Below are 12,226 nucleotides of genomic sequence, written 5' to 3' on the forward strand. Positions count from 1 at the left end.
ACATCTTAGATATGGGAGTGAATACCCTCGTCTGTATGGCACATTGTCAATAATGACGCAGCGGGTTGCTCTGATCTGTATCTTCCTTGCCTCCGTCTTATCTTCTAGGAGCCATCCTTCTTTCAAGTAACGAATGATGGGAGTCATCCATTCATCTTGTCCTTTTATCTTCAGAACCTACTCACCTTCTGTGCTTGGTTGCCCCCTTATCTCTACACATAGTTTGGAGGTCGCATTGTAGTCATCTGACAAAGCCAATCTTGCTAGGAAGTTAGCTTTTGTGTTTTTGGCTCGAGGGATTTGCATAAATCTAGGTTGTCAAAATGCTGTAAGAGTTGTTGGACGATCTTCAGGTACTTCTGCATCCTCTCTTCTTTGGCTTCATAATCTCCCTTCACTTGTCCAATTATTAGCTGAGAATCAGCTTGAACAATAAGATTCTTTGCTCCTAGAGCTTTTGCTAGACTTATCCCTGTTAGCAATGCTTCGTATTCTGCCTCATTATTCGTTGCTGAGAATTGCAATCTAACTACATACTTCAACACTTCTTTTTCTAGAGATATGAGCACCACTCCTGCTCCTCCTACTTTCTTCGTGGTAGACCCATCTGTTTGGACTGTCCATGTTTCCATGGGGATTTCTTTCTCCTTATAGGGGTAAGTGAATTCTGTAATGAAGTCCGCTAGTACTTGGGCTTTGATTGCCGCTCGAGGTCGATATTTGATGTCAAATTGGCCCAGTTCAATTGCCAATTGAATGAGTCGTCCTACTGCATCTATCTTGTTCATCATCTTTCTTATTGGTTGGTTTATCATGACGACGATGGAGTGTGCTTGGAAGTAAGGACGAAGTTTTTTGGAAGCGACTAACAAAGCAAAAGCTATCTTTTCCATCCTTCGGTAATTTGCCTTTTCTCTTTGGAATGCCTGGCTAGTATAGTAGTCTGGCTTTTGGACATTTTCTTCTTCTCTGATCAGCGCCGAACTCACCGCGGTGTTAGACACTGCTAAGTAGAGGTACAGCTTCTCTTCCATCACCGAAGGACTTAGCAATGGTGGCTTCATAAAGTATTCTTTTAATTTTGCAAGGGCTTCTTCACACTCGTCAATCCATTGAAAAGCCTTTTTCAATACCTTGAAGAATGACATGCACTTGTCCATTGCCCATGAGACAAATCTGTTTAGGGCTGCAACATTTCCTGTTAAGTTCTATACCTCCTTCACTATTTTTGGTGATTTGACCTCGATTATTGCCTTCACTTTGTCTAGATTTGCCTCTATACCTCGTTGGGACACCATGAATCCCAAGAACTTTCCTGAAGTAATAGCAAAAACACACTTTGCAGGGTTTAATTTCATATTGTACTTACGTAATGTGCTGAAGGTTTCTTTTAGATCGTCTAAGTGGTTGGCTTCGTCCTTGCTTTTTACCAGCATATCGTCTACGTATACTTCCACATTCTTTCCAATTTGGTGAGAGAACATGTGGTTCACCAATCTTTGGTATGTGGCTTCTGCGTTCTTCAATCTAAAGGGCATAACTTTGTAGTAGTACAACCCTTGGCTGGTGACGAACGAGGTCTTCTCTTGATTGTCTTCATCCATAAGGATTTGGTTGTATCCAAAAAATGCATCCATGAAACTTAAGAGCTTTTGTCCAACAGTTAAGTCTACCAATTGATCAATCCTCGGCAAAGGGAAGCTATCCTTTGGGCACGCTTTGTTCAAATCTGTGAAATCGGTGCATATTCTCCATTTGCCATTGCTCTTCTTTACCATTACCACATTTGCTAGCCAATCTGGGTAGAAGACTTCCCTGATGAAACCAACTTCTAATAACTTCTCTACTTCCTCAGTTATAGTTTTGTTGCGTTCTAGTGCAAATATTCTCTGCTTCTGCTATACAAGTTTGCATTATGGGTTGACATTGAGACAATGCTATATGATCTTCCCATCAATCCTAGGCATATCCTCGTGTTTCTAGGCAAAAGCATCTTGGTTTGCCGTTAAGAAGAAAATCATCTTCTCTTTCTCTAGAGTTGGGAGTGCTGATCCTATCTTCAATACCTTCGTCGAATCTCTTGGGACGATCTCAACTTCTTGTGGTGTTTCTGACGGTTCGGGGATGGGCTTTAGTTCATTGATCACCCACGTGTGGTTCTCCCCAGATGCTAAGGTAGCTTGGTAGCATTCTCTTGCCAGAACTTGGTCTCCTCTGATTTCCCCTACTCCATGGACTGTTGGAAACTTTACCTTCAAGTTATATGTTGACGTTGCTACTCTTAGCCTGTTAAGTGCAGGTCTTCCCAAGATAATGTTGTATGTTGAAGGGCAATCAATTATTAGGAAATCAATTTCCTTGGTGACTTGTGCTGGGTAAGTGCCTGCAATTACGGTTAGAGTGACGATGCCCCTAGGGACAATTTTATCCCCAGTGAAGCTTACCAAAGGAGAGGTGAAAGGCCTAATCCTTTTCTTGTCCAGTTTCATTTGCTGAAAGGCAGGTAATTAGATGATATTTGTTGAACTTCCGTTGTTAATGAGCACCCAGTGGATGTTGAATTCTTCTACTCTGAGCATGATTACTAGCAGATCGTCATGGGGTTGCCTAATGCCGCAACTGTCTCTCTCTGAGAAAACAATATTAGGTTCGTCATTCCTTGGCATCTTCATTGGAGGGAGCTGCGAATGGACACTATTTATTTCTCTCCCACAGGCTTTTTTTAAGGGCTTCAATGTTCCACCTGCTGTTAGTCCTCCCGAGATTGTCTTTATCTCTCTTGCAAGAGGTTTACTATCTCCTGCTCCTTGATTTTTGTCCTGATCGTCCTTTCATTAGTATTTGTGGGGCTCCGTTTTCCTGACGTATTTCTGTAACTTTCCTTGTCAGATTAAAGTCTCCACTTGGTTTTTCAAATGCCTACACTCATCGGTGCAATGCCTGTGGTCCTAGTGGAACTTACAGTACTTGCTCTTATCTCTTCTTTTTGCTGGAATGCTAATTGGCTTCGGCCATTGTAGGGAGGGATCGTCCCTTATTTGCATCAAAACATGCTCAATTGGCATTATTAGAGGAGTAAAGTTAGTGAACTTTGGCTTCCTATCCGAAAGTTCCTTCTTTTTCCCTGCGGTTTGCCCAACACTTCGTGTCTCTTTCTTCTTATCATGATTGCTGCTTGTTCCTTCGTCTCTCTTCTTTTTTCCTTTCATTTCTTTTGCAAGTACCGCGTCTTCTGCATTCATGTACTTTCAAGCTTTTTGGAGCAACTCTGCGACTATTTTTGGTGGACTTTTAGTGATTGAAAAGAAGAAATCTTTGGGCAGCAACCCTGCTTGAAAAGTTGTTAGGATGAATTGATCTTTAGCTTCATCTACCTGTAGTAGCTCCCTATTGAATTGGGTAACATACTGTCTTAGTGATTCTCCTTTTGCTTGTTGGATGTTGAGAAGATGACTTGTTGGTTTCTTGTGTCTTTGCCCCCTAATGAAATGATGAACAAAACCCTTGCTGAGTTGCTCAAAATCTGCAATAGTTTCTGGGGGTATCTTGCTAAACCATACTCTGGTTACTCCTTTCAGTGTTGTTGGGAATGCCCTGCACATCACCTTGTCTAGGGTCATTTGTAATAACATTAGTGTCTTGAACAATTCAATATGATCCAAAGGATTCTTGGAACCATCATACGACTCCAACTATGGGAGATAGAATTTCGATGGGAGGGGTTGGTTCAGTACTTCAGTAGTGAGTCTGTCCTTCAAATCATCCCATCCAGATTCTCTCTGCCTTTGTCCTTTTTAGCTCGTCCATCTCCTTCCATATGTTGTGAAGCTCATTCTCCATTCTGGAGGAATCTTCTCCTGAGGTCCTATCTTGTCTGTTGGCTTGAGAGTTTGATTCTTCTTCATTTTGGTTTTCACCTGTTCATCGACACACTACGTTTTGGGATTCCATTGTCTTTCGAAGTTCTTCATTCTAGCGAGTCAGCTCTTCCACATTAGCTAGGAGGGCTTGGATTTGTTGTTGTTGCACAGCTTCTAGCTGTTGCGCAGTTTCTGCCTCCATCTCGTACTTTGAGGAACTCTTTTGTCACTGGAAAAAATGGCTTGAATGATTAGCGTTCCCGTAGACAGCGCCAAACTGATGATGCCAAAAAATCAACAGTTGAGCTCCTCGTCATAGCGGATGGACGAAGCTATGATTGGGGTCGTCCTTGTTGGAGGAAAACTTACAAAATTAACTGGGTGGAAAAGTAACATGCCGGTGTGGGATTAGCCAAACCTCCATTGATGCTTAAGTCAATAAGGGAGAAAGATTTTAGAGAGAAACAGGCTGGAGAGTGAAGTTTTGTAGAGTATTTGTGGGTACCTTTCACTTTTGTTGCCTTTTCTTTTATAGTTGTGTGCCTCATTAATGGGCAATGAATCGTTGTATTTATGCTCAACGGCTAGTGCGTTACAAAATCTTGATTTGAAGTTTATAGCTCATTTTGTGACCATTGCTCCGTCCGTTACATTTTGTCATCAATGAGCGTAATAAATGCGTGATGTTGTCTCTTGGTTAAGGACAGTTTCAGCTTAATGACGATCATAAATTTCTGACTCTTCAGTTGCTATCAAGCTCAATTACATTAACATAAACATTTCCATAAATTAGGTTGATGGATCTTGACAATTGACATCTTCAAGCTTTTCAAAGATGATAGGGTATTTTGATCCTTTTAACTTTTACTACCATGTGAATATGATCAAAGAAAATAAATATCAAAACATGACATTTATTATTGGGTAGGTATTGAAGTCCTATTGGCAAATTAAAAATTTCTCGAATCACACTTTCAAAAATTAAGAGTTGTTTGAGATTGTCTATTAAAAAGATAAGATGAGCTACTCCAATTGGATTGATTGGTCAACAAAGTTGGTCCAATTGATAGTTCAAGCTTTCTTTGTTTCATAGGAAAATGCAACATATCTTTCAAGAAATATGTATTTCCTTTGTGCCTACATTTAGCTTCATATTTGACTCTATTGAAAATCAATACATGGTTAAGTATCTTGTTATTGAATAAAGAAGTTAAGTTTGATTCTTGGCATACCAGAAATCAATTGGTGTTTTGGCTTAATAGAAAAGAATAATCATCATGGAAAAGATGAAATAAATTCAAATACTACCATTGCTATTTTAAAAAAATTGCAACATCTAGATACAACCTCAAGTGCTTCAACCTCAACAAAGATTGCTCCATCTTCAACAACCTCTAAGGGTTTTGCTAGGCCTTTGTCAATGGTTTCATCAATGTTGCTATCAATCTCAATTGCATTGACATCAACATTGGCATAAATTAGGTCGATGAGCCTTGACAATTGACATCTTCAAGCGTTTCAAAGATGTCAATTGTATACATATCTTTCGAGAAATATGTATTTCCTTTGTGCCTACATTTAGCGTCATACTTGACTCTATTGAAAAATAATACATGGTTAAGTATCTTGTTATTGAATAAAGAAGTTAAGTTTGATTCTTGGCATACCAAAAATCATTTGGTGTTTTGGCTTGATAGTAAAAAATAATTATCATGGAAAAGACGAAATAAATTCAAATACTACCATTGCTATTTTAAAAAAATTGCGACATCTAGATACAACCTCAAGTGCTTCAACCTCAACAAAGATTGCTTTATATTCAACAACCTCTAAGGGTTTTGCTAGGCCTTTGTCAATGGTTTCATCAATGTTGCTATCAATCTCAATTGCATTGACATCAACATTGGCATAAATTAGGTCGATGAGCCTTGACAATTGACATCTTCAAGCTTTTCAAAGATGTCAATTGTATACACATCCTTCAAGAAATATGTATTTCCTTTGTGTCTACATTTAGCGTCATATTTGACTCTATTGAAACAAATTAATACATGGTTAAGTATCTTGTTATTGAATAAAAGAAGTTAAGTTTGAATCTTGGCATACCAAAAACCAACCGGTGTTTTGGGCATACCAAAAATCAAAACATTTAGCTTAATATTTGACTCTATTGAAAATCAAAACATGTATGATAAAATATAATGTTTAAGTTGTTGCATTCCGCGTTTTCAAAAAAGCTGGGCAATAATATAATAGATCACAAATTAATCATACATGTTTTGATTTTTTTGTAATCATATATGTTATTTACACTCAGCCACTCACAACCTTGCATATTGATTCTTCAGTAGAAGCTAAAGTTAAATTTAGGTATAATGAAGAAGGTTTTTTAGGGCTTGTCTCAATCTTGACCTTAAATTAGTGTGTGTATATATATAATAATAATAATAATAATAATAATAAACACCCTTTCATTTTATTTTTTGCAGAATAACTAAGATTTTTTTTTTTTTTTTTAACAAAATGAATTAAATACTATCATCCTCTTTAATATACTATAGTCCTACATTGAAGAGTAGTAAGCATGTTTGAAAATATCTATGTTGTTGTGGTTGTTGGGTGGCAATTCTTGAAGGGTCGCCAATTTTGGCTTATGATGGAGATGTTTCCAAGCATGCTTAATACCTAAAAAATAAATAAAAATAAAAAATAAAAAAAATGAAAAAGTTTGTTTGGTAAGGTACAGTATCTTTGAATTTGGCGTGATCATGACAAGTTTGAGGAATCATGATTTTTCATTGGGTTAGCTAAATTTTTGTGAAAAAAAAATTATTTATACGAATTAATATGATTGCTTTAAAGAATGGTTTATTCTCTTAGGAGGATAATCAAGTCTTGCATTGATGACAAGAGCCGTCCAAAAATTGAAAAAAAAACAAACTCATCATTTGAAATGAATCTATTTTATGGTTTACTGTTTTTCACGGAAAAAAATTTGATCGATCTCATTTCATATTGAGCTTTACCCTTGTACGCGGTCTTGAATTTCAACCACAGACACGTTTTGAGAACTGTCAAACTCAAAGGCCACCAATTCAGAGACGCTTAAAAGCTCCTCATAATTAGCTAGTGCATGAGCTAAAAGGTGTATATATATATATATATATATATATATACACATATATATAGTCAAAGCCCGTACTGATAGTGATTTACAGGCAACTCACATTAAGGGCGATCCTGAAACTTAACTGAGTTCACCGAATATAATCTGTTCCATTGTGCTACTTGGGTATTCAAATTGAGCTATGTTAATCTCGCATGTGCAGCCATGAATTCCAACCAGCAACCCCAAACACGTTTTAGTATTACTATTACTATCAGATATACATTTAGCCATTATTTTTGAAAGTGCAAAATGGTTTTTACTTTGTAGTATCAATATCATTATAAACTAAAGAGCTGAATCTTGGGCATATAATGGAGTACATTTGATAGACTGGTGTTCATTTGGTTGATATTTTAGAATTACATGAGAGAAACTATTCAATGAATCAGAAGGATCAAGTCAACAATGTATGGTACTTTATGTGAACCTCCGTTCCAATGAAAAAGATACCATGTCTTTTAATTAATTTGTTGAATCATATCACAGTCACACAGTCTAATAGAAGTTGAAAAAACTTAAATACCCTATACTCTTTGAGAAGCTCGATGATGCAGTTAACCTTGACAACAACGTTGATGAATCTATATATCAAAGGCTTGTTGGAAGTTGAAGAGGCCATTGAATACCCAAAAAGGAAGTTACATTATATTCTATTAGGGACATATTTTATAATTGGCTAATTCATTGACAAAATGCATTTTACTTGTAATTGAGTAGATTTAGGATAAGTTTAGAACTTTAAGAAACATTTTGTTCAAGTCAAGTGTTCAAGCCATGAAGATCTGACCAAGAAACAAGTAAAGAAAGAGCTATTTACTAAAACTTGATAGATGTCTCGACAGAATCCTTTCTATTGAGATTTAATATTGAGACTCGACAGAAGCTTGACACAAGCTGTTTCTGTCGAGACTTACAAAATCAGAACTTTTAAATCTGATTTTCGGCCCATGCTGAAATATTTGTATAGAGTTTATTTTCTCACAATTCTAAATATATATAAGGCTTATTTTAAAGGCCGTCGCGTAGGTAAAAAGTAGCCTAGTTCATTGTTCTCTCTGAAGAAGCTACTGTGTCTTTACACCAAGGGTTTTGTGACCAAGGAGCTTCCTGATCTTCATTGTTGATGAACTGAAGAATTTTGCAGCCAACAACCTCTTCAAGTTGCTGGAGTTAGTCACGTATTAGGATCCATGCACATTAGTTAGTCATGTGCTGGGATTCGTGCATCAAGGGAAAGATTGCCGCTACAATACAAGTCCAATTGGGTATTGGGGTAAGGGTTCAACTGTAAGGTGGTATTTCGGGATAGGCCAAAGGGTTTGGTAAGATTCCTCATACTTGTAACCGCTTGTGATTGATAATAGTGGATTATTGGGAGTGGTGACCTCAAAATCACCTGGTTGAGTTTTGCCTCGATGGTTTTCCCCATTCGTAAACAAATCACTTGTGTCAAATTTATTTTCTGTATTTAGATAATTTGGTGATTTGTTTGTGTTGCCACACTATTGCATGTAATTTGATTTAATTAATTAATTTGGGTAATTAATTAATTTGCAAGGGGTCAATTCATTTTAACCCAACATATTCTTCTTTTTGTTACTAACAATGCATGGACATCAACATTGCCATAAATTAGGTCAATGGGCCTTGACGTACAATTAACATCTTCAAGCTCTTCAAAGATGATAGGGTATTTTGATCTTTTTAACTTTTACTAATTAATTGTGTGAATATGATCAGAGGCATTAAATATCAAAACATGACATTTGTTATTGCGTAGGTGGATCATTGGACATTATTGAAGTGCATGGTGCTATAAGTGAATTAATAATTTCTCGAATTGCACACTTTCTGAAATTAAGAATGGTTTGAGATTGCCTATTAAAAAGATAAAATGAGCTACTCCAATTGGAATGATTGGTAAACAAAGTTGGTCCATTTGATAGTTCGAGCTTTGTTTGTTTCATAGGAAAATGTATACATATTTTTCAAGTAATATGTATTTCCTTTATGCCTACATTTAGCTTCGTATTTGAATCTATTGAAACAAATTAATACATGATTAAGTATTTTGTTAATGAATAAAGAAGTTAAGTTTGAATCTTGGCACACCAAAAATCAATTGATGTTTTGGACTGATAATAAAGAATAATCATCATAAAACAAATACAATAAGTTTAAATATTGCCATAGTTATTTAAAAAAAAAAAAATTGCGACACTTAGAAAAACATGCTTTTCTTATTCACCAAAATGAAAAAGGAATGTGACTTGAGGAAAATTAGAAAAAAAGTGAGTTTAGGTAGTGTAACTATATGGTACAATGACCATCGCATATCCTTGGTGCGATGATTACTTCACAAATATAAGTACTTGTGAGGTGTGGGGGCAAGGGCCATAGTTCAAGTTTCTAAGAAGGAATTATACACACATATACACTTAAATTAGGATAGAGAAAATTTTCTATCTTATATATATAAATATAAATATAAATATATATATATATATATGGTACAATGATAAATATATAACGTGTCAATTGTTGGATTCCGTGTTTTCAAAAGAAGAAGAAAATTATTAGATTGCAAAATTTTCAAATAAGCTGGGCAAAAATATAATAGATCACAAATTAATCATACATTTTTTTATTTTTTTTATCATATATGTTATTAACACTCAGCCACTCACAACCTTGCATATTGATTCTTCAGTAGAAGCTAAACTTAAAATATATGTATAAGGAAGTAAGTTTTTTAGGGTTTGTCTTAATCTTCACCTCAAATTAGTATATACATAAATTAACTAATAAACACCCATTCTTTTTATTTTGTGCAGAATAACCAATAAGATTTTTTTTTTTTTTAAACAAAAGATTTAAATACTATCATCCCCTCCCTAATATACTATAGTCCTACATCGAAGAGGAGTAAGCTGTAAGCATGCTTGAAAACATCAATGTTGCTGTCGGTGGCCATTCTTAAAGGGTCTTCAATTTGGCTTATGATGGAGATGTTTCCAAGCATTCATAATACCTAAATAATAAATAAAAAATGAAAACCCTCGTTTGGTAAGATACTGTATCTTTGAATTTAGCGTGATCATGACAAGTTTGAGGAAGCATGATTTTCAATTCAGTTAGCTAAATTTTTTATTATTGTGGTAAAATACAAACATATTATTTACATAAACCGATGTGAATCTTTAAAGAATGGTTTATTCTCTTAAGGGGACAATCAAGTCTTGTGTTGGTAATTGTCCATTAAAGCGGTATGTTGTCATTTTGTTGAAATAATCTCGCTAGATTCCACAGCATATCATGATGACAGGAGCCGTCCAAAAATTATTATAAAAAAAAAAACTCATCATTTCAAATGAATCTATTTTATGGTTTAGTGTTTTTCACGGAAAAAAATTTGATCGATCTTGCTTCATATTGAACTTTACCCTTGTACGCGGTCTTGAATTTCAACCACAGACACGTTTTGAGAATTGTCAAACTCATAGGCCACCAATTCAAAGATGCTCAATGCTCCTCATGGTAAGCTAGTACATGAACTAAAAGGTACATATATATATGATTGTCAAAGCCCGTACTGATTAGTGATTCACAGGTACTGAAACTTAACAGAGTTCACTGAATGTAACCTGTTCCAATGTGCTATTTAAGAATTCAAATTGAGCATAAGCTAATCTCGCATGTGCTCTATGTGTGAATTAAATTAAATATAACTCAAGCAACAGAAAAAATAGAAATCTACAAAAGCAATAAAAAAAAAAAAAAAAAAAAAAAAACCAACCAACAAGAACCCCAAGAATTATGTGAAAAACCCTCTGGTGTAGAGGAAAAAACCACTAGGCGAATCCGATTAATCCACTATAATAAAATAGAGATTACAATATTCAAGTTATACCCAAAACTTGAGTTCACAATAAAGTGAGAAAATACAATAATACCTCTAAGAATAAATACAACTTTACCACAAAACCCAGTAGTAAGATTTTCCACTTTGAATACTTCAACTCACTGTAGTTGTAGCACTTAAATAATTGTACTAGAGAAAACGTTACATTTATCTTCCTTGTGTGCATTGAGCAAAAGAAAAATCACATTTTTTTCCCCTCAGTGCCTTACAAAGCACTATTCTTTTTCCTTTAGTCGGCTTCAAATCTGTGTTTCACTTTCCAGTATTTCTCTGAATCTCTCTCTATCTATGAAATACACATACTAAGCTTTTATATAAAGCATTCAAGCCGCTTGACATTCCTAATATAATTAGGAATAGAAGTCTTGGACTTCTTGTGTAATTGGTATAGGATTCCATGTGGGCTAGACCCTATTAAGTGCGGTGCACCTCAGCAATCTCCTCCTCCAGCTCATCGAGGAAAGAGATCTTCATCCCAATTCTTTAGTTAGAATTCATGCCGGCCGCTCCGGCACAAAGCTCAAGCTTCTCTTTGGTCACAACCTTAGTCAACATGTTAGCTGAATTCTTCTCAGTATGAATCTTTCTCAGTTGCATCAATCTTTTTTTAACAACTAGTCTTATCTAATGGTATCTCACTTCAATGTGCTTCAAGCGAGAATGGAACGTAACATTCTTGCTCAAGTCTATTACACTTTGATTATCAAAATGAACTACATATTTGTCTTGCATTAAACCCAATTCTTGGAGAAATCGTTTCATCCAAAGCATTTCTTTACCTACTTCATTCATTAGAATATACTCAGCCTTAGTTGTAGATAGGGTGACACACTTCTGTAATTTCGACTGCCATGATTCAGCTCCCCCTACAAAAGTAAATTGTAAGGTTGAATTTATTCAACTATATGTTGTCTATATTCTATGCCAAATTTTCTTGTAATTCAACATTTAGAAACCTTGTATTTAGGTGGGAATAATGTAAGGGTTATGTGTGAGAGAGTGTGAAGAATTGATCAAGTGTGTGCAATAAAGAGGCTTCTCACAATTGGAACTCGCGACTGACTCACGAGTGGTGACTTGCTAGAATCCAACACACGTGTGAAGCATGCAGGAAGTTGAAGGGTTAGGACAGCTGAATCACTACAAGACAAAAAGTATAGTCTGTTCATTCTGTTAACTGGCGACTGGAACTCGCGACTTGTCCCAATCACGAGTGACTCGCCAATGCACATTGTTTTGCAGAAAAATGACTTTTCACATTCCTTCTCATACCCT

This window comes from Quercus robur, chromosome 4 (assembly GCF_932294415.1).
Source record: "Quercus robur chromosome 4, dhQueRobu3.1, whole genome shotgun sequence".
Taxonomy (NCBI): Eukaryota; Viridiplantae; Streptophyta; class Magnoliopsida; order Fagales; family Fagaceae; genus Quercus; species Quercus robur.